This window comes from Parasteatoda tepidariorum, chromosome X1, assembly GCF_043381705.1.
Source record: "Parasteatoda tepidariorum isolate YZ-2023 chromosome X1, CAS_Ptep_4.0, whole genome shotgun sequence".
Taxonomy (NCBI): Eukaryota; Metazoa; Arthropoda; class Arachnida; order Araneae; family Theridiidae; genus Parasteatoda; species Parasteatoda tepidariorum.
The window spans coordinates 76,435,716-76,460,199 of NC_092214.1; the positions used below are offsets into that span (position 1 = coordinate 76,435,716).

Here is a 24,484-nt window from a genome sequence, read left to right on the forward strand (position 1 = left end):
TTTTTTTTTTTTTTTTTTTTTTTTTTTTTTTTTTTTTTTTTTTTTTTTTTTTTTTTTTTTTTTTTTTTTTTTTTTTTTTCGTTTTTTTTTTTGCGGACTGTACATATCCTCGCGGCTCCGTCAATGGAGGCAATGAAAATGACTCTGTGGCTGCAACTGAGCTTTAGCAGAGATTACGTATTTAAAATTACGTATAACTATTATTTATAAACTAGTTATAGCGAAAAACGGATAATTAATCACTTTGGTCACACTTTCAGGTGCGAATGCACACTTGTGAAACATTTATGTTAATTAAAAGGAAAGAAACATATTTTCGATGAACTTAATTTCTTAGGGGAAATAAAAGAGAGTTAAACAATTAAAGAGTTGCAATTATTTGATAATTTCGCATTTCTTAAATTAAATAATTGTTGTCGAAAAAGGAATAAAAAGTTTAAGGTTGAATGAACAAATTCGAAAATAATGCTTTGGAGAAAGAAAAAAAACTTGCTCTCGTAAACATGAATAAATATTTCTTAATTATTCCCTTATATTTAATGTAAGCCAATTTTTTATTCAAAACCATTTTGAACATAGGTGTAAATTAAGTTCTCCAAGGTTCGTGTCTTTAAAGTAGTGAAGTGGCTGCTAAATTCCAAACTAGTTTGTAATCACTACATTAAAAAAAGTAGTTGTAGTTGTTGTAAACTACAGAAATAATGTAGTTTTTCCGACCACTGATTAATACACCCAACCGGGATTTGTGCAAAGGTCTACTTATCTCGGGTACTTAAAATTCAGAGCAGGTGCCCAATATTTTAATAAAATTTAACATAAGAATAAAAAACTTCTTTTATCTCACCAACATGCGGTAGCCATATTTTTATATGAGGTATATATCTCCATATACCTTATAATCCGTTTTCCCATAAAAGTTTTAACGGTGTGTTCTGACTGATACAAAGTATCGTAGCTAATAGAAGCTAATCAATAACCTCCTTACACATTCTAAGAACAAGAAAATAGTTATGTTCCAAACCCAGCTAATGGAACACAAAAGTTTATTGATCGTAAGCATGCTATTATTCTAGCATCTAAAACGGTGTAAGCAGATTATATAACAGATTGTATTTTTATATATTAGGAAATAAAACAGATTGTATTTAAAGTGTATTATTTATTGTGCAATATCCACTTACTCTTCACCAGTTAAAAAATATAACTTTTTTTTATAATTAAAACTTTAACAGTTTAGTACATTTTTAGATGAGGTATTATTCTAATTTCTTACAATAATTTCTAAATTGAGAATAAATTTCTGATTATTTTTCCCAGTTCAAGATGGAAAAAGTTGTTTACATCAGATTTTCTACTATTTAACATCTTAAATTTATAAAGTTAAATTTTTAAAATATTTCCTTTAACAAAGTTCTATTATTCATTCTTTAATACATGGATCTGTGATTACGCCAAAAATCGTTGACGAACACCAAAATCAGGTTATGATGCTGTCCGTGGTATGCGTAATTTTCCGTCGCTGAATTAAAAAAAATGAGACCAGCACCACTGATTTTTTTATGTCTCGACAAAATTAACTAATCATTGAAAGGAAATTTTTTTCATTGCATTGAAAGGAAGTGCTTTCTTTTTTTATCGTGAAAATTAAGCAAGTTTTATAAAGACAATAATATAACGAAACAATACAAAAATAACGAATAATAAATATCAATATATCGGAGAAGGTTACTTTTAAGCTCATTTCACTCTTACACAGTTTTTTTTTTTTTTTTTTTTTTTTTTTTTTTTAGTTATGCATACATTTTTTGTGACTAAGCATCTGAGTTATAGCTTTACAATGATATACCTACATGGGTAAAACCAGTGGTTGGAAGTAGCGCCTTACAAGTAGTGAAACTACTGTAGTCGCTACATTTTTTCGTAGTTTGTAGTGTAGTGTGCCACTTTTTTTTAAAAAGTAGTGCAGTATAATACAAAAAACAGTAGTTTGTAATGATTCCTAGCAACTACTTTTTACATATAGTTTAGTAAAGAAATAGGGTTCCAACACAACTAATTTGATAGTAACAAATCATCTCGGGCCCTTAAATGGATGCAATTTAAAATGTGACTGTGAGTTAACAGGAATTACGTATTTAGAATCACATAAAACTAATAATTAAGCTAATAGATAATTTGTCACTTTGATCGCACTTTCACATGGGAATGAATATTGAAACACTCATGTTATTTCAAAGGAAGGAAACATATTTTCGATGTATTTAATTTCTTAGAGGAAATAAAAGAGCACTTGACGAAATTGCAAATATTTGATAATTTCCTAGCATCTTTAAAATTGAATATTCGTTTTCGAGAAGGGTATCAGAAGTTTAAGATCAAATGAACAAATTCGGAAATATGTTTTAGAATAACAAATTGGCTCGTGTAAACATGAATAAATATTTTTTTAATAATTCTTCGTGTTTTATATAAGCCAATTTTTTATTCAAAACCATTTTGAACAGTAAATAACTTGTAAAAATTATGTAAATAATGCATTAATATATAAATAATTTTCTCCAGCAGTGTAAATTATACAGGTGTAACCTAATTTCTCCAGCAAAGTTCAGTTCCTTAAAGTAGTCACTACATTTGAAAGTAGTCACTACATTATAAAAAAGTAGTTGTTGTAGTTAACTACATTTGTAACAAAGTAGTTGTAGTTGTAGGAAGTTACAAAAATATGTAGTTTTTCCGACCACTGGGTGAAACCTAGTCATAGTTTTTGGAAAACTATGTTAAGATAAGACAATTCAGTAATTCAAAACATTTATTTTTTCAAAAATGGTAATCGAATAATACTTACGATATAAAATGTATATGTTTTCCTTACGTTGTTGTTCGTAAAGTTTTGTATTTCAAATAAGGGAATACAAACGTATTGTTTTAATAACAATGCTGAGATACCATATAAATTAATTTATGCTACATAAAACAAACTGCGTTTAATATGGAATATTTACTACGCATTGTCTACCTATTGTTCGATTTTAAAAAACTGGAAAATTTTGTTTGTATTTCTTACTCTGAATTTGAATATGAATGATATGTTTTTTTCATTTATACTGAAAACATATAAATTACAGGGGGAATAAAATAGTGACAAAGCCTCGTTCTCAAACCAAAACGTGACCAACAGGCGTGAAAATTTTATTTTTTGTTTTAAAAATTCTATACCAAATATTAACGTTTTTATATCATTCCCATATTGTTAGTGATGAAAAATAAAAATGGTTAAAAACTTCATTTCTAATCTTTTACAGAGAAACAGAACATATATTTTTGAAGTACTTATTTTAGACAATAAAACTGAGTCCTCTTTTCAAACATAAACCACGTGTTGCTTAAAATATGATAGTAAGCAAGGTTTCATCAATCACTCTGAATTACCAGGTAAGAATAACAAAAGATAATGGTTTTCTTTCTTTTCCATTTTATAAGCAAACTTACTTTTTTGATTCTCTCTGCTTTCAAAATGAAATGGAAATATGAACGAGTACATAAAAAGTTTACAAAATAAAATATTCGCGAAGGTAAATTTTATGGTAAATTTTAGCTTCATCATCATTGTTAGATGAATGAATGATAAAGATAGTATTAAAAAAAGGAATAGACTTGAACAAAAAAGTTGCATTAAACAAAATATCTCGAAGGAAATAATGTTTTTTGGAATTTTTTAAAATTATTTTGATTAATACTCAGTAGTGTTTCATTGTTTCAATAAGATTTCAGTTTCAGAATAATAAAAATAAATTGTGGAAAATAAAAAAAGATTTTACTTTCGTTTCATAGAAAAAAAATAATATTGTCATTTTTAATTTAAAAAGATTATACTATTTAGTTTTCATTTTGTAATTATAAATGAAACTGTAAAATAATATTACTGGATGATATTGCTTCACAAATAATATTTTTGTAAAAATTATAATTTAATACTGTTGTTGTTACTAATATGTGAACTCTTACGCGCTATAAGTATTAATTTCCACTTTAAGAAAACGTGAACAACTTATAAAGTATACTTTAAAACTTATAAATGCACGCCTTCAATTTTCCTGATTGTTTAACATTAGCTTAAGAAATACATTGATAACATTTTCAATTCAAGTACTATGACACATTGTTAATAATTTCACTCAAAAGTGGATGCTGTTGTATTCCGTTTTAAATGCATACTAAAAGGTTAACTTACTCAATTCTCTGTAATTTTAGACTCAAATTTTAAAGAAGAATATCCCAAAAGAAAGTTTGCAAAACCTAAAATTGTAATTAATCACCAACTAAAACTCTGAGAACTTCAAATACAAAGCGAGGGTTAAAAAAAAAAATAATAACACTTTTTGGTTCTTTACTTCGTTTTGCTCTGCATGCAAGGTCAAAAGCTAAATTACATAAATAATGAACCAAAATTCCAACTTTCCTAAAATTATCAATTTCATTTACATAGCTTGAGCGCTCACTATTTCTTTCATAAAATAATTTAAAAGCGACAGAAACTTGAAACTAAAACATCTCGTTTGTTATGCTCGATAATTAGATTCTGTCATTGCAGAAAGCATAACTCACCAGCTCATTTGAAAATTCAGGCACATCTCTTTTCCTCTCGACCTTGGTGATACATTTGTGTGCTGCCATCTAGTGGCTAATGTTTGAAAATTGTAAAAATATTATTGTTGAAGTAAGTCAAGTTTGCTTGTTGAATCTATGAAATTAGGAAGTAAATACTACTTCCAAATTACTATTGGCTAAATTTAAAATCGTTTATGAAATTCAAAATCGAACTCTATGGGAATTATACTTTTAAAATTAAAAACACTGGGATTAATATTTTAGCATAATATGTTTTCGATTCATTTATTTTTTATTAATTGAGTAGTCTAGATACCAACCTGGGAAAGACTTTCTAAATAGGATAACAAACTGCATTATAGATCGTGTAAACTAGTATTTTCGTTTAAAAAATGTGAAATATCGAGCTAATGTAATTCAAACCAGATAATAATCACTTTGTAATTGAGAACTAAAAATAAAATGATAAATAAATTAATAAATACAAATCATATCTTAGCATAAAATGTATACTAATTATCTTTATTCTATGCTAACTCTATTAACTGCTTCTTAGCAAAAGATGAAATCTCAATCCCTGGAAAGACAATCTACTGAGCACGTTAACTCGAATTTTCTTCTCAAAATGTAATATGTGTGTGTTGAGCTGGCAAATTTAAAACGCAATTAATTTCATATTAAATCTCAGAAAAAAATTAATACGCTTATGCACTGAACTTATTTAAAAAAAAATTTTTTTTTTTTTTTTCATTTTGTAAAGCCTAAGCAAATTTTGCATTCTCGCTAATTCATTATAAATTCACGTTAATTCGTTATTAAATTTAATAAAACAATGTGAATTATTATTAGTTTATAATTATAAAAAATTAAATATAGAAAAAAATGGAGCTGAGAAAGAATGTCGCTATAAAATATTAAAATAAAAATATAAAAAGAAAAATATATATTAAAATATGAAAAATATATAAAATGACGATAATGATTTATATTGAACATATATGTTCCTGCCTCTGATATCATTAAATGGAATTTAGATTACGTTACACTTACACTTTAAAAAGTCACTCTGCTAAAATTTGGTAAAATTCATCCCAGATTCGTACGGTTAACTTGAACTTCCCCTGAAATAAATGACTCGAAGCATTGTTGACTATCTACGAATCAGAATGAACATTATTATTATAGTAGCAAAGTGAATCGAAATGAATATTATTACTACAGTAGTATTGAATAACTACTACTGTTTACTAATCCCAGAAGAAGTATGAAAGAAATTACAGGTTTAATGTAAAAGAGAAGAACATTCTGGTCTGTAACAAACATAACCGTAAGTTTCTGTCATTGGCAGGAAATTGGGGTGAATATTTATGGCATTTTATTAATTTATTTTCTATCATCGTTGGGAGAACTGACTGGGAATGTTTTCATTGTATTATCTTTTCTTTAATTCAATTTTTTTATCGTTATTGAGAAAACAGGAAATAATTTCAAAGGATTCTATTTTCTTTATCATCTTATCATTAAAAAAATTTTAACTTCTGTTATCTAGGGTGTCTTATGTTAAGCTACTTTTGCTACATGAATTCCGGACGTTGATTTTAACAACAATGTTTTGAGTGTGATTGTTAAATTTTATGTCGTGTGTTTCTTGCTTTAGTGAAGTTTTGGATCACACATTTGAATACCGTATACGATGTAAAATTACGTTTATAAAGCATTTCTTGTATTTACGTCACTTTCAAATCAAAGTTATACGTTTTCAATAATCACCAAACTCGTAATTTTAAAATGTATTCTTTATAAACATTTTTAAACATTAACTTATACGGTCCTTTTATGATTAGTTTACTTTATTCCTTTTTTAATAATTTTTTTTCATTTCTACGTTTTAAGCTCTGTTATTTACTGTACGGGGTAATAAAAATCACAAAACTTTATCCACAAAACTTACTTTAGTTACTTTTAGGATCAAACTGGATATTTGAGGCTCAGATAGACACTTAAGTAAAGATACTTGAAAAAAATTATTATTTTTGATGAATGGAATCTGAAAATTTGTTTTTGATTTCGTAATTCTGTAACTTGATACCCATAATTTATTATAAAAATTTTCAAGAAGCTAAATATATTATGTTTAATTTATACACACTTTCTTTCTAAATTCACCTAGTTCTAATTGGGTCCTTTTCTAGAAAACTCTGAACAGTAAACTACCAGAATATGGTAAAATTTACAGTACTTCTGACACCATGGGAACGTCAAAAAGCTCAGTAATTTTTGCCGAAGCGCTTCAGTAAGAGTTTTGGTAAAATAAAAAATAAAATATGCTTTTGGTTTTATAATATGTGATGAAATTTGCTAATTTCATGACTATACCTTAGAGCATGGGTCGCCAAACTTTTTTCATCATCGACCCCTATGTAATTTTTCGAAATCTCCATCGACCCCCATAAAAGTAATTTTCCGTTAATTAAGATAAAATTCTATACTGTGTTTGTACATCTATTTCATGATTTAAACATTTATTAAAGTAATAGTACATTGTGTAACAATAGTTTTATGAAAAATATATTAATGTTGAAATTTAAATACCTTAATATTTATTAAATAATAAGTAATTATAAATAAGTAGAAATAATAAGTAAAGTAACTATAGATTTATTGCTTCTTAACCAATGATGAGTGTGCCTGGTGCTTTTTTGCTAAGTTCGCTATATTGGGTTCAAAATCGGTCAATTTTAATTTTAAATCCCCTCGTAACTCCACATTTAATTTATTTCTGTACTTAGTTAAGATTGAATTTACGTGACTGAAACCGGCTTCAACCATATAGGAACTTGGAAAAGCTAGCATAAAAAGGCTGAGCTATTTCATAAAGTTCTACATATTTTTGCATTATATTTATATTTGTTCAAAATTTACTTATTGTTAAATTTTTAAAAAGCGTCTTTGCTTCAAGATCCGATAATAATTCAGCAAACTCATCTTGCAGGTTGATGTCCACGTTTTTGATGATGCGTTTATTAATTTATGTTCTATAAAGAAACTGATATTAAGTCAATTATAAAAAAAAATTACAAATTTTACATACTCAATTAGATATTTGGGATTTACGTATTAAGAACTGTTTTTTCTTCGACCCTTCCAATTCGGATCGACCCCCATTCGACCCCCTGGCTCAGATCGACCCCCATTTTTGTTAAATAGACCCCTGGGGGTCTATATAGACCACTTTGGCGACCTCTGCCTTAGAGCATGGCATAAAAACGATTTATTCGGTTAAATTTACGTTTCAATTTTATCTTATTTACTAAATTTTTGGTAATAAGTAATATAGTTGAGGAAACCAGATTGTCTGATAAACCATTACCATATGAACAGAAAATTTCCAAATAAATGATTTAAATAACACAGAATTTGGTTTAAAGTTATGGGGTTTTTTTGCCCGGAATGTTGATACAAGTACGGTAATTTTACCAGAATTTTTGTTGACGTGAAAGTATCGCTGCAGATCGAAGCTTTGCAGCAATTTATCTCTTAAGTAAATGCATTTAAGAGGCTTCTTGATTTTTAGGTAAAATTTTTAATTTCCGTTTTCTTGATGTTTTAATGTACGTAAGTAAGTTTTGATGATATGGTACTATTCGAAATTCGACAGTACAAATACCTTTCAAAAAAAAAGTGAGAAATAAAGGGTTCGCTTTATTAGATTAGAAGTAGTGCTTGATACTTTTAAAACTTCTATAAATATTTCCTCAAAACGTGAATAAATAAAGTTATGCAATTTGGGATTTTAAGTAAGTAGTTTTAAACTACACATTTGTCAGTTTTTAGATTTTCATTTTATTTCAATTTTAACTACTGAAAACCGACTTGGATGAAGCTAAAAAACATTTTAACGTAAATTGCAAGAACGCAAAGATATTTATCGAAACTCTAAAAACAGACAAATGTATACTTTTTTTTTTTTTTNTTTTTTTTTTTTTTTTTTTTTTTTTTTTTTTTGCTTTTCTGAAACTTCTGATTGCAGAATTGTGATTGGTATAATTTTGTCAGAAACAATTTATAGATAATCTAATATATCGCATGCTTTAGATCTCAAATTCTGGTTGATGTTCTGTTCGGTCTTGTACTTTATATGCATCAAAAGATGCGACCAAAATTGAGTAAATATCAACCATTTGTAAAAATTAAATAAAGAGGATTAAAAGCTATTTAGAATTTTCTTCCTTCGTGTCCACCCCCTTAAGTTCGGTTAAGAGGAAAGACGCTTCTAAAATTGGCAAATGTCTAAAATTGAAAAGTTGCCAAAGTGCGGTACATAAAACATTATTATAAAAACGAGTAAGTGATTTTTTTTTTTAAAAAAAAAGCTATTTCTGAAGCCATTGACTCAAAAAATTTTATTTTTTTCTTCCTTTTCATTGAAAAAAAATGCCTGATAACACCTTTTTTTGCACCTAACTGTAAATGAATAGTTTGTGAATAGTGTAATCTGCAGGAGGAATGTGGGCGGGCATTAATTGAAAGCGAAGAGTGTTAACGATTTTTTTTCCCATATCAACGCCAATTAATATCACGCCTTTCACATATCACGCTAATTGATGATTTATTTCCTAGAAACTGTTTAATTGTCTTAACTGTATCATTTTTCTTTAGTGTGAGTTTTCTTTTTCCTTTTCCGTGCTATGGCGTCATATCACATTTCGCTGTCACGTCTTGCATTTTTGCCAACGTGCTTCGAATCCATTTTCGTTTTTTAAAAACTCTTACTTTTTGAAGCAAAATACAGAATTGCTCTTCTGCTCAATAGTTCTTCATGTGACTTGTTGGACTCAAAAATGACGACTCGGATTTATTTGTTAGAACATGCCATAGTTTAAAATCTGTTCTGTCAGATAGGGGAGAAGGAAATAATGTGGACAGCTGGAATATTTCTGTTATTTATCACTCAAAATATCTCTGTGAATTTTGGCTTGTTGGCATAATTGTTTTACACTTCCTTATAAAGTTGCATGATAACACTTGATCCTTAGGAAGTAATTAAACAAAAATAATAAAAAACAAGGCTTTCATGGTGGAAAAGAACATTCTTAATTTGCTCTTTAATTGAGTGTTTTGACTATTTTTAATCATTGTTTAAATAATATCATGCTGTAAAGAAGTTATGCTTTAAAGATATCATGCTGTAAATAATTATGCTTATTACAAATTTTAGTATTAAATTATGAAATGCTTTTTTTCTAACTGGCCAATATTAAGCTAAAACGCAATCCACGTTTTAGAGTAGATACGTAGCTGTGGATTTGCAGTAGACATGTAAGTGTTAAACTAAACTTTCTGTGATAATAATGTGAAATAATGCTCACACACTTTTTATCAGGGCGTTGATTTACTGAATTAGATTAAGTTTCAAAAGTATTTAGTTTATTCACAAATTTTTTCCACATTTTATACTTTATTTATTAAAATCAATTCATTTTCATTCACATTTTGATATAAATAAAATAATAAATGTTTATTAAAAGTCATTTTTTGCATGGAAATCTTTGGATAAATAAAATTTGTAATTATGCTCAAAAATGTTTCATCTTGCTTAAAAACTTCTCGAGATGTGGCGAAATATGCAAAAAAATAAAATTAACAATAAGCGATCCAAACTTTGGGCAGCTCTCTTGACGAAACTATTGGGACCAATTTTCCACATAGCAGCTACTTGCTAAATTTTATGGCTTAAATATCCTAATCTGACTAAAAAAAGATATGTTTCTTCGGAGAAAGTACGTTTTTGTGCCTGATTTCGTAACTTAAACTATCATCTGCACTAATTAATTAACATGAGGTCACCTAGAACGTGAAGATCCAATCTTTAATTCAAAAGTTATTCTGGGTGGTCCTTTTATTTTTTTACGCATTGTACCGATAAAATTATATGCATTGAAATACATACATTTAATACGCTTTATAATTTAAAGACTGCTGTCTTAAAAACACAATTGAATTATTCCTTTTAAGGCATGAAATAAGTATAATCTTGTCTTGCTTTTAAAACAGTAATATTTTTGTTATGGTCTTATAATACTTTTATTTTTGTTATTGTTTTATAATAGTTTTATTTCAATATACTACTCAAAATTAACGAGGTTATTATGCACGTAAATTCTTTTTCGTATTTTTTTTAAAACAGCTTTAAGCAGAAATCTTCACTAACATTGGCAACTTATAAAGTTAGTTCTATATTTCCAGTTTAACAGTAACTAAGTATTTTTGATGTAAACAGTTAGTATCAAATTTTTAAACCTTTTTTATACTACATAAACTAAAAAGTTAGTATCATAATTCTTGTATAAAATGGTGTTTTCAAAAATACTAACTTAAAATTGTAGCAACTCTCAATTTACCCGAAATATTTTCAGTTTTCCTTTTTGACTACTATTCTTTCATTCAATTCTTGAGTCTTTTAACTTTTCGTACTTCTGAGCTAGAAAACTAACTCATGATAACAGCTCTCTTTTTGAAAAAGATTCTTTGAAAAAAAAATTTATTCTTCCTGTATATAAGACCGTTCCTTTTTAGCCCTAAGAAAATCTGTAGATTTCAATGCAATCAATACCAGCTTATATATTGAGGAAAATAAGTTAGGGAAAGCTTAAAGGATTTAAAGGGAAAAAATTCAAACGGTTAAATGAAAAGAAATGTTTTGCTTATCATAGAAAATGTCTCTACACTACTTAATATTATTTTTAAATGGTTGTTTTTCTTTAAAAATTTATATGTAACAGTTATTACACTAACTGTTTCTTATTTAACAAAATTACATAGATTTTTTTCATTTAATAAAATTTTTTTATAGAGAATAGACGAGAAAAAAAGGAAAATTAAGGGATGGATTGTATGTATTAAATAAAGCTATTTATTTGTAAAATAGTATTATGAAATATATAATAAAATAAGGTGCCTTAGCTTATCATAGAATGTGTGTCTTCTGTTTAGTATTGTAATTTAAAAAGCTTTTCTGCAAAAAGTATTTCTTAACAGCAATTATATTAACTGTTTCATTAGTTATATAGCAAAACTATGTAGATTTTATTTATAATAAATCTATATAGTAGTTATGCTGTTGCTTTTAAATTATGAATATGCGAATCAAAAGAGGAGAAATAAGTTGATGAATTTTTTTTCCTTTGAGTCTGCTTCAATGTTAGTACAGTATTAAAAAGTTGCAACAAATTTGCGCGAAAGAGAAAAAGGAGAAAAAAATACCAATGCTTAAGTTTAACAATGTTCTAGTTTACCCTGTTTCTGAGTGCATACTATTGAAGAAAAAAAGAATTGTCAAAACTACCAGATAATTGTCAAAACTACCATGGTAAAATTTACCGTGTTTCTGGCTCTATGGGAACACTAAAAATCTCGGTGGTTTTTGCCTAAGCACTTTGGTAATGATTTTGTTAACGCTAACAATAAAATATGATTTTATAATATGTGATAAAATTTGGTAAATGTGGTTAAATTTAGTTAATTTATCATGATACTTTTGAGTATGGCATAAAAACCATTTATTCAGTTTAATTTAGTTTTCAGTTTTATATTATTTTACTAAATGTCTTTCAGGTCATTAAGATCAATCATTTTAGGTAGTTTATTTTAAAATACCGTCAGTTTAGTCTGTGAGCAAAAAAAAAAAATTATTGTCAAAACTACCAGAATATGGTAAAATTTCTCTGACTCTATGGAAACACCAAAGGGTCGGTAATTTTTACCGGAACGCTTTATTGATTTTGGTAAAATTGACATTAAATATAGTTTTATAACTTATGATAAGCTTTTATGATTTCGGTTTTATAATATGTTGCAAAACTTTATCTTGTTACCTGAGAGCAAGATTTATTCGGTTAAATTTACTTTTTAAAAACAGAATTTTCGGTAAATCGTTACCATTTAAACGAAAAACTGCTAAATGAGTAGTTTAAATTCAGTATATTTTGGTTTCATTAACAAAAATTATGTTTGTTTTCTTTTACTTCAAATGTCATTACCATACTGTACGATAATTTTGCAAGTATTTTTATCTCCGTGTACTGAACTATTAATTAGAAATTTTATGGCTCATTTAACGACAGTATTGTCTAAATTTGATACGGTACAAAGTTTAACGAAATTATAATGGAAATTAAACGTCATTATAATGCAATATTATGGTTTAAGTTCATCTTGAATGTAAACGTGTTTCAATTCAGTACATTATTAGTATTTCAGAAAATGCAAGCACTATTATGGTTCAAGGTATATTAAGCGATGTTATAGTAGAACCGATCTTTTTAGAATACTATTTTTGATACAATTATAAATTGTCGAGCGTCCATTTCAAACGGTTAAATGATTTCTTTTATTAATGAGTCCAAACAATATGCAAATTAATTTTATTAATGTTTTTGGGAATTTTTAAGAAAAAACTCCAACTTAAAAATTCCATCTGCTGTAAAAATATCAACCCAAAAAAAGCAGAAATGTACATCTAAAGTATAGTGTAACGTGGTGAACAGTAATATCCGCGAAATTTGCAGCAACTTTAAAAAAAAATGCCAGGTGCCATATACGGTATTTAAACAGTTCATTTTGTAATTTTTCCTTTCACATTGTAATAGTTTACCGGAAATTCTTGTTTTAAAAATTATAGTTCTTATTGCCACACATTTAGTAAAAAATGCGAAACTGTAAAGTAAATTTAACCAAATAAATGATTTTTATGGAATGCCCTAAGGTATTATGATAAAATTACCATATTTTGCCACATTTACTAAATTTTATCACACATTATATAACTGTATTTAGTTGTTGATTTTACCTAATACCAAAGATTACCTATTACCAGTTGATTTACCAAAGTGCTTCTGTAAAAAATACTTGGTTCTTGATGTTCCCATAGAACCAGAAACATATGTAAATTTTAACGTAAATTTTACCATGTCTGATAGTTTTGACCCTACTTTTTTTAGGTACTTTGCTAAAATTTTAACACTTAAGTAATTTTCCTGCTTGGATATTTTGTTAAGATTTAAGCAAATAAACTAAAATCTTTACCAAAGTGCTTCAATAAAAAAAATACCTTGTTTTTTCGTGTTCCCATAGATGCAGAAGCACTCTAGAACAATAGTATGGCCAAAACTACCAAAATATGGTAAAATTTACCATATTCTGATATAACAGACCATACTTTTTTTTCTTAGCGTAACATGTTTTATATTCATGCAAAATAATGCTGTAGTGAATGCAAATCTTATAAAAGTATAATTCAAATTATCATTTCTATGGACGAAGTTCGTAAAAAAACCATTTAAGGGAAAATGTTAGTCATAAATAAATTACATGATTTTTTCTTCCTTTCATCTTCAATTCTTCCGTCAAACAAGACACATCTAAAGCATTATCTGACATGATCGTAATGATAAAGTAATTACGCGTAAATCTAATATCATGTCTTTGGCGTCCTTCTTCAATTTCCTCCGACGATCTCAATCAATTATTGATTTTGAGGAACATAATTTAATTTAGAAGAGAAGAAGCTTTTCGTCATTTCTACCAAAATATCAAAGAAAACTTCTCTTTTTTAATTCACGAATAAAGGTTTTAGAGTAAAAAGAAGAAGAAAAAAATCTAAAGCAATGCTGAATTTACTGCTATTTTGACTTTTCCAAATTTAATTGTTTTAAAATAACTAAAAACTTTACTCCTCTCTTTAAACATTATTTTATTTTCAAACATTCTTTTTTTATTTTTTATTTATTTTTAACTCTTTTTTTTAATCCGATGATAAGGTTTTAATTAGACTGAACCCTAAAAGACATGTTTTTCTATAAATTCATGTTTTTTTATATTATGACCTGACCGAAAATAAGGCAATCATGCTTTTAAAACTTATTAAGGTGTTAAAAAATATTCCCCAATTAAATTATCCTTATCGTAAAGTTTTTTTTCGCTGAAAATAAGTAAATGAATAAATAAGCTTTCAAGAAATGATCTCATTAAATTTACCATTCATCAAAAATTACTAAGGGCTAATTCTTTATTTATAATAATTTTTTAAGCAAATTTCGATTGTTCGAAATGTTATCTTTCAAGAGTTAACGATAATTATAAAATAACTCTTAAGTTTGCTAAGATTATTAATATTTTAGATTTTTATCTAAATAAATTTATCTCATTAAGTTTGATTTTTGTCTAAATATTTTAGATTTTTATCTTTCTTTATAGTTATTTTAAAAATCAATTAAACTTTTAGTTACATAAACTCTTTTCACATGACTCTTGAACCGATAAATACCTCAATTTTCACCCAAATTTAATATTGTTTTCAAAACAATGCCTTAAAAGAAATCTGTGAGTTGGAATTTCGACAACTTTTTTTTCCTGTTAAAAGGAAAAAAAAACTGTGTTCCATTGAAGTTTCGTTCAATTTTGCACGGCATCTTATTTGTTGGTTAAAAACATTTCTTTTTGTCTGCGATTATGAAAAAAACGGTGTTTTATAAATTGCTTTCTTTTCAGTATGAGTTTCAACTTTCATTTTGAGACACTGCATACATCAAATTATGTTAAGGGCATTTAGAAAGAAAATCTGAAAGTAAAATTTTATTCAGGTTTTTTATGAATATGAATAAATTTATTTTTAGACATTGACTTTCGGTAGTAAATTATTTATAGCATGAATACATGTTTGCAAAATACTTTTTGACAAACATATTTATCTATTTCATGCTTCACATGCAAGATAAAACCATACACTGAGAAAAAAAAGTATGTTTAAAACTACCCAGAATATAGTAAAATTTACCATGTTTATGGCTTTATGGAATCCTTAAAAATCACGGTAATTTTTACCAAAGCACTTTGTTAACTTTAACATTAAATTAGGGCTTTATTATCATGCTGTTTGGTAGTAAATGTGGTCAGATTTTGTGCTTTTATCATGATACTTCAGATCATTACATAAAAATCATTTATTCAGTTGCATTTACTTTTCAGTTTTGTATTTTTACTAAATGTGGGGTAATAAGAACTATAATTTTAAAAACTAGATTTCTGATATTCCTTTACTACACGAGTGGAAACAAATTACCTAATGAATGATTACAATACCGTATATTTCAGTTTAATTGCGAGAATTATGGATATTTTACCAGAAATGTCATTACCATACCAGTTACCTGTATTTTTTTCTCCATGCAGATTTGCCTTAAAATGTAGCAAATAACTGTTTTAAAATTTCAAAGTGGTGGGTACACTTAAATGCCTAATATACATTCATTAAATGTTTATAATTTAATGTTCCTAAAATTTACTTTAACAATTCTTTCCTAAAAAAACTGAAATTTCATCACTAAGTACTTCTTGAATTATTCATATCAACTTATTACGTTTTTTATTAGTTTCTTAAGTATACCACCATTCTAATAAATATTATTTTCTACCGTACAACAATTGAGAAAAATTTTAATAAATAAACAATTTATAAGATATTTCAGAAATAAACAAACAATTATACAACCAATTTGAATAAATAAATAATAAGCAATTGAGAATACGAATAAATAAACAATTTATTATTTGTTTTTGCCATAATTATTTAAGAAATAAATTTTTTCAATCCCACAAAAAACATTTTTTTCAGGATTTTATTTATTTACCTTTTTTTGTTAAGTTTATTGTTAAACTATTGGTAAGAATCATTGAAGTAAAATAAGTTTGAAAGGAATTTTTAATGATCAAAATCTTTCCGTGAAACAAAACTGAGGTTCTTTTTTTTATTGTTTTAGATTTGAATATTCAAAAACCCAATTATTCTAGTCACTCCTCTAACAAAGGACAATAAAATGCTCTGAAGAAATATTCCTTTTAAAGTGAAAAAAAAATCGTTTGACACCCATATATTCCATTCAGCACCTTCATAAAATAAATTTAAATTTTATCTTAGTTATCTTCGGAATATTTTACGTTAGTTCTTCTCTATAATAAGCCTAATCTACTTTGAGTTTTAGATGCTATAACATATATTTTAATTCATTATTTTGATGAATTGATAAAGAATTAAAAAAAAGAATAATTTTGCAATATTTTTATTCATTTCTTGGACTTATTTACTAAGTTGATCATCTTACATCATATTTATCACTTGAGAATTTCTTTTCTAAAATAGATTTTATTTATTTCATTGATTTTTCTCCCCTCACAATCAATAGCTTTCCTGCTTTTCCTTCCTTTTTTGTCGAGAAATAACTGGAGAGTAAAAAAGAGAAAACTCGGAAACTAAAGTAATTCTTTTTCTTGGTAAATAAAAAAAGGAAAAGTTTTTACTAATAATTAGTCAACTTCAAGCAACCTTGTATTTCACGCTTTTCTGTCATTTTTGTTCAAACAAAAAGAAACTCGCTTAAATTTCCAGTTTGAATCCAATGTTTCTTAGATGTGAAAGTAAAAAAATTCTAACTTCCAACAATTCTAAATTTTATTTTAAAAACTGAAACTGGAGTTTGAAGGCAATAGCTGTTCAATTTACTTTTTTTAAATCTTCATTTAAAATATTTTTCACCCTTACTGTATTAAATCGTGCAAAATAATTAAAATAAAACATCACCTACTTTTTTTTAGTTTATTTCTCTAAACTATCGATAAAACTCATTTGTAAATATGCCATGAAAGGGGCAATATATCAAAGTATTCCTAATATCAGATTTTCTTAAACATCGTGCTATATGATATTACAGAATATATTCCCCTGATATATCGTGAATAATATGTCTTTCTATGAATATCGAGCATAAGATTCAATGATGATTATATCATAATCATTATTGACAACGATAGCTATCGAATACGATTGTGCTTATTATGGTTAATGATATTTATCGAATATCTTAATATCAGAATTTTTTAAATAATGTGCTATATGATATTTCAGAATATATTCGCCCGATATATCGTGAATAACTCGTCTTACGATAAATACAGAGCATAAGATTAGCAATGATTAGATCGTGATTATTATTGACAACGATAACTATCGAATTGGATACGCTTGCAGTTTTTATGGTTAATGATATTTATTGAATCCGATATTTTCGTAGCAACTATCATTAACGATAATTAACAAGTAATATAATATTACGATAAATATCGAAAACTATAGTATCGTGAATGTCGAGTCTAAGTCATTCGGCAAATCAATTGTTATATTTTTATAATTATTCATTGATTTTTTTTAAAAAATATGGTTAATAAAAATGTTTACAAAAATTTTTAAAACAAATTTTTTTTTCTTCAATTAGATAACAAAATATTGCCCAACGTGAAATACAATTGTAAAATAACCTCTCTTCTTTTCAAACTAATAATAATATTAAGGTAAAAAAGCTTACCTTCCTAGTATTCGTAATTGTCCGGGTCTGACCTAATAACTACTTGAGGCCGTCTTTCTTCTAATAAATGATGAAATTCAATAAAAGTGAAATAGTTAACATAAAGAAAGGAGTTCAATTAGTTATAAAAAAGACTATTTACAGAAAAATTACAGGGGAATTTGCATAATGAATTTGAATCGGAGCGGCTGCTCCTTTGGACTTCTCCTCGCCTAAATATAAACATAGAACAGTTCTAAGCGTAAAGAGTTACGGTTACATTTTATTACTGCTTCGGTGGATCTCCGATAAAGGGAGTGGCTAGTTCGTAATAACAATCTTAAATTTTTAAAAACTCTCATGCTAAATTTTAAACTCCTATTACTAGTCACTAAACACTAGTAATAGGATGCCTAATTTCTTGAAACACACCACCTATCAATCGTATTGGCTATCGTATTGGCCTATAATCAATTAATACTGTCTGAAACGGTGATAAAAACCCAATTTATCGTCAATTTCACCAATTTTTAAATGTCCATGCAGAGCCATATTACCGATTTTAATTTTTGTTGTCATTTTTCAGTAACTTTGATTCCGCGATGAAGTAAGTTTGAATACAGTTAGGCCAACTTTGGGAAATACATATAGGCGCGGTTGAGTTTGTTCTATTAACCTTTTGGTTACGGCGCTTAGCATGACAAAGCCATTCTCGACGACTTTTTGTACCAGCCGTAGGCAAATGGTTAAGGCATATCAAAAGAGGACACAACGTAAGTGCACATCTTAAGCCTGCGATGCTATGTTTTCCTAAAGTTTTAACGACATAATTTTGTAATTTCAGAACTATAGAACACAATTTGTTTCACAGTTTTTAGAAATTACAAAATTTATTTTATAAATAAAAAGAAATAAAATTTATTCAGTTTTCTACTTTTTAATAGTCGCCAGGGGGTTGTGATAAACATGCTTACCATCCAAAACTGTGATCCTCAAACCCAATTAAATTTTACCAAATAAGCTAAATGAATTTATTTTCTTAAAACAATCTCTATCACAAAAAAATATTTTGATAATAGAAGTAGTCCGTTAAAGTGTTAAAACAAGCAGTTTTGCATGAAATTACCGCAAGCTTCAGCGTATTATACAAGTTCTTATTTTCAATGAATTCAGAATGCATTAGCATTCGAGCATATTTGTAAGTTTAAGGAGTTAGAAGTTTGCCTAAAGAGTTTTTCAGAATATTTCCCCTTTTTTTCTTCTTTTTTTTGTAACTATAAACATACCAAGAAAGGAAAGTACTTCCTAACTATGTATAACAATTGTTGAATTTTTTAAATTATGCTTTTTATTAGTCCCTAAAAATGAAACAGTTTCGCTGGATTTAACAGCGCTTGAAAATGTTTGTGAAAATCATTTACTCTAGTTTCCTCAGAAGTTCTCAAATTCCTTACTGAAAAATGAGTATATTCTCATAAATGTAATTACATTATTTTGGATCAAAATTTTTTATTTATTTATTTTCATTTCATTTATTTTAGATTAAATCTCATATTTCTTTCTTCCCTTATCATTTTGCTAATTCATAAAATTACGAGATTCATAGGATGTATTAAATATGCTCTGACCGCATCAGAATCAAGTAAAAAGAATCAGAAAAGGGAAGAACAAGTCACATTCTATCCCCTGATACTAGATGCCCATTTTTTTTAATCTGTACCCATTTCTCTAATTTAGTATTGATTGATACAACTGCTAATAATGGTTTACTTCATTTTTTTTATACTGAAAAGCATTATATCCCCCCGACAACACATTTTTTTCTCCTTTTTTGTAACGTTAAAGCCTATTTATAGATATAAAAAGCGTGAAAAAGGCATTCAACTGCCAAAATCTGACAATGATGTTTACAATTATTATATTTTTTCCATATTAAGTGTCACAGACAATGTAATTCTAAAATATCAATGGCTTTGTTAGTACTATTTCAAAATGAAAATATTCAAGGGTTTTTGAATTTGTTATTTGAGAAAAGTTTCTTGTCATGACAATGAAAACCATCAAAAACTTACCAACAGCATTGCCCCATTCCAAAAAAAATTTGTCCCTTTTATCAGGTATTTCTTTCACACTTCATTGAAGCTGGCAAACAAAGTTGAATCTTCAGATATGTTAGAGTATACCTTTTTATCCATTTTTGCTATCTTTCTTTATAAAGACTTGTTATTGAAGGCAATTCTTATCCCTCCAACATCAAAAAAAAGAGAGAGAAAATTCTGCTTGGCTAGATAGGCCAAACTAAATGCTCGATTTCGTAGCTAAGGAATTTTCCTTTAAAAAATCATGCGTCATAAAATGTTTATCGCATTCTGAAAATGAAAAGTAAATCTATTGAGTTTTAGTTCCACAGAAGAAAAGCTTCTGGGTTTTCTATACGAACTTTGAACTTTATATTTATATATTTTTTACACCACTCCAATGGAACAATAAGTCAAAGAAATCACGTGTAAAAGAGATGGAAGTTTTTGCACTGGAGAAAAAATTATTTTCTTTCATGTTCGAAGAAGTAAATCGCTGGATATTTTTCACTTTTAGAAAGTAAAACTTCTTTTTCCTTCTACTAAGTATAACTTTTGCAAACTTCCCTCATGCGAATATATCCATTCTTTAACCCTTTATAAAGTAAAAACAATATTCTTTCTCTTATAATTTAGCATGAAAAATGTTTTTGCTTAATTCGTGTAAAAAGTTTTCAATATCCATTTAATTTTATGCGAGCTCTAGTTTAATTTTTCCTGGTCGCTTCATCAACTTAATAAGATTTTTTTTAAATTAAGTTCTAACAGAAATATTAAAACACTGAGTAAATATTTATCCTTCTGATGTTTAGAAGTTTTCTGTTCATTAAAGTTTTTAGGCTGTTTTGTTAAATTCACCGTAATTGTTCATCCTAATAATGATGTTATTCGTTAAAGTTATGAAAAAAGACGTCAATGTTTTGCATGTTCAAAAGATACATATTTTTAACTATATTGTCGCTGATGCAACTTTTTCCTGTCTTCAGAGCTGTCTTTGTTCTGTCTTCAGACTTGCTGTGTCTTCAAAATTTGTTCTTTTTGACATCAGTCGGCATTTGCATTTAGTCGTTTAAACACTTTAAATTCTAGTCGTTACCGTAATATTTCTAATAGTTTTTTTATATTGCTTTCGTAATTTAGTAACAACCTAAAGAATACTATGATTAAACTTGATGAAGTAAGATGTAGATCTTCATCACGAATGAATTCACTTTATTTGCAGTTTTGCATATTTTTTACTAATATTGATTAACACTTTGATATCAATGTTAACACTCAATGTTAAGGTTTAAAACTGTCATAATTTGAAACTGGGGTTCGATCCACAGTGACGGCTTGAATTCTACGGAACGGAATTGATGGGTACCAGCTTGTTTGAGAATTTAAGACGGCCTGTGCTCAATCATGCCATTGGTCTATTGTGGAGCCTTCATAATCCTCCTCTGGTCTGCAACGGACTGTTGTTGGAATACTTTATTGTGCTTTGAAACCTGTTTCTTTTTAACATAATTGCAAAACGTTATCAAGTTTTTTTTAGATCTTTTAGAGTCAGAATGTCTCAGAAAATAAGACTAGTGTCAATGACGCTTCTTGATTCGTATAACAGTAATGACTGGTGAATTCATATACTGCTACAGCTTGAACTGACTATAATGCTGGCGTAAAAGACCCTGAATGGTACACAGATCATTGACTAGAACGTGTTTGCCGCCAAGCTTGTGAGGTTTGGAATTTTCCTCTCCTTGAAACGCAAGGAACAGTTAAAATTTCTCCATGAAAACGGTTTTGTACAGAGGCATTTTTCAAAGAATTTTCTTAGATTTCCTTGTTGCTGTTTTTTTTTTTTTTTTTTTTTTTTTTTTTTTTTTTTTTTTTTTTTTNGTTTTTTTTCTGTTTTTTTTTTTTTTTTTGCTCAAGTTCAAAATTACAAAACTATGGATATGAATATACGATCAACTGCAAATCTAATATGGATTTGTTCTGGTTATAATACATATGATTTAAGTAACTGAATAAAACTGAAATATTTTTGTGGCGAAACATTCCGTGTTTCTTATTGTGTGATATACCTTAATTTGTAGAATAATTTCCTAAAAGAAGTCCTCAACATCTCTGCAATGCTATACCTGTTAATGATCAAACTATTTAGAGTTCAGCTGGAAAAAAAATATTTATTCCACTTTATTATCAATTTATCACATAAGAATATTATATTAACTTATAAAATAATGCTGATTTCTGAATAAGCGATTAAAATTAATTTTGAAATAGCGTTTGAATTATCCTTAATGTTTTCAATCTTTATAGAAGTAGAAACTCAGCAGACTAATCTCTGATAATGATCAGCTTATCTAAACTTAAGTCTTTATTATGAGTATATATCATCTATTGTACTTAATCTTTCATATTAGGTTCTCTAGATAATTCTTTTCTTCTAAATGATACTTGAGTTGCCCATAATAGATTATGCTTTTATGTATTTGATAATCAACAAGCTTCTTCCCTTGATTAATTTCGTTTACTGAATATTTATTGATTTTAAACATGAATTTCTGTGTGATAAATTATCTCAAAATAAATTTCTGTGAGATAAATTATCCCAAAATAAATTTCTGTGAGATAAATTATCCCAAAATATCTAGCTTCACGGATCACGAAATTATTTTGTTTTATGCCAAATGCGTGCATATGAACTAAAAGCTCTTAATGTTCTTCGAAACTTCATATCTTACATTTATATGGGAAAAAAACATTTAAGACAAGTTAAAAGTTTAGCTTGTTAAACGTTTAACAAGCTTAAGATAACAACGACTTTTATCAACAAAAAAACTAGAATGCGATAATATTGCGATTATTTAAAAAAAAGTATTTCATTTTAAACACTGTAAAAAATTTTATTCTGAAATTATGGTAAAATAACTGGCAGCTGTCTGTCCATCCAATTAACCGTAAAGTTTACTGTGAAGAACATTTTTTCCTTCATGGTTTTGAAACCATTTACAAAAAGTATGGTTATAAAACCATGAATACAAAACTATACGGTTTTTTAACCATTTACAACTAGCATTTTTCCAAAAACTTTAACAAAAATTATTTAACTAGACATAGAAGCTCGACTTTTCGTTAGGTAATGGGCATTGGAGAGAGCCGGACACTGGAAATTCTTAATGGAGGAAATTATAATGATGTCGATTTCTAGTTTTGCTGGTCGTCATGAGATTGGCAGATAAGCCCATTCGGCTATGATATGTAAGCATTTGCAAAGAACTAAGTAGCTTCAATAGGTCGTTCTAGTTGGTGCGATAAAATTCTGGTTGTTTAACCGTATTGGGTGAAAGCAGTTAATAAACAGTTTTTCTCAAACTTAACAGTTTGATTACCATTTTATTTATGGTTATTTGACTGTTTTGCTTAAATGTGGTAAAATAACCATTCAATAAATTGTTATTTAACCGTTGTTTCTGAGAAATTTCTAACAGTGAATGCAAATATATTGTATTTGTTCTAATTATTATGTTTTCATCTCAATTTCTGAAACATATTATTTTTTAATACTTTTACAGTGCAAATAACGATTCAAAATTTCACTATTTACTTTTTAAAATCTGAACCATACAATAAGCATAGCCGAAATGCTTTTTCTTATCAAGTTTAATGTTTCGCGATCTCCCGAATGGGGCAACTGATAAAAGCAATCGACTAGAAAATTAGCTGATACCTCGATTAATTCCCGAAAGATCGTCTCCTTTACAAGTATAAACCAACCATACTCAATGAGTTTGATCATAAAGTATTTTAGAAATTAGTCGCTGTTTCATCCCACGAGAACTAATGAAATACGAACTTTTGCTAATGAGAAATTCATCCTTTTGCCTCAGTTCTCTGTTCTTCCAATTGCTTAGTTATCTTCACTTGTTGTGTGGAATTCTTCGATTTAAGACTTAACATTTTCTTGTGTTGTTAGGTCACAATAGAAACTGATATATAATTCTGTCTTCTTCTTTGACATGAAACCCCAGCTGGTGGTATTCTGTCTTCATTAAGGTATTTAATTCAGCTAAGAAAGTGGTTGCCACTTTAAGTTGATATTTAATTAATGATGTGTGTATTCCTTAAAGCGATAAATAGTGTAAGAGAGCGAGTATTGTAAAAGTAAAAGGAGATGTCAAGTTAGCGCTTAATATATAGTTACTATTCTATTTTTCTTTTTGAAACATTGATAAAACTGTTTGTTTGTATCCCTTCAATGTTTTTCTTATAAAGAAACATATTTTATTAAAAAAAAAAATTTACCCCTTTTTTCATATTTATGACTTAAACCAGCTATGCATAACGTTTTTCCATTAATATTTTTGTATAAAAGTTCACTTTAAATTTTCCGCTAAAAAAAATCAAATACTATAA

General features: G+C 27.5%; 1 protein-coding gene across 1 annotated transcript in view; it reads left to right on the forward strand.

Annotated features, from left to right (window-relative positions):
• Positions 1-3,305: 3,305 nt before the first annotated feature.
• The window catches only part of LOC107437280 (tyrosine-protein phosphatase 69D), a 148,955-nt gene continuing 127,776 nt past the window's right edge, over positions 3,306-24,484 (forward strand). Inside the window, exon 1 of the mRNA XM_071187582.1 lies at positions 3,306-3,432. The gene's annotated coding sequence lies outside the window, so the exon portion shown is untranslated. The remainder of the gene's footprint in view (positions 3,433-24,484) is intronic.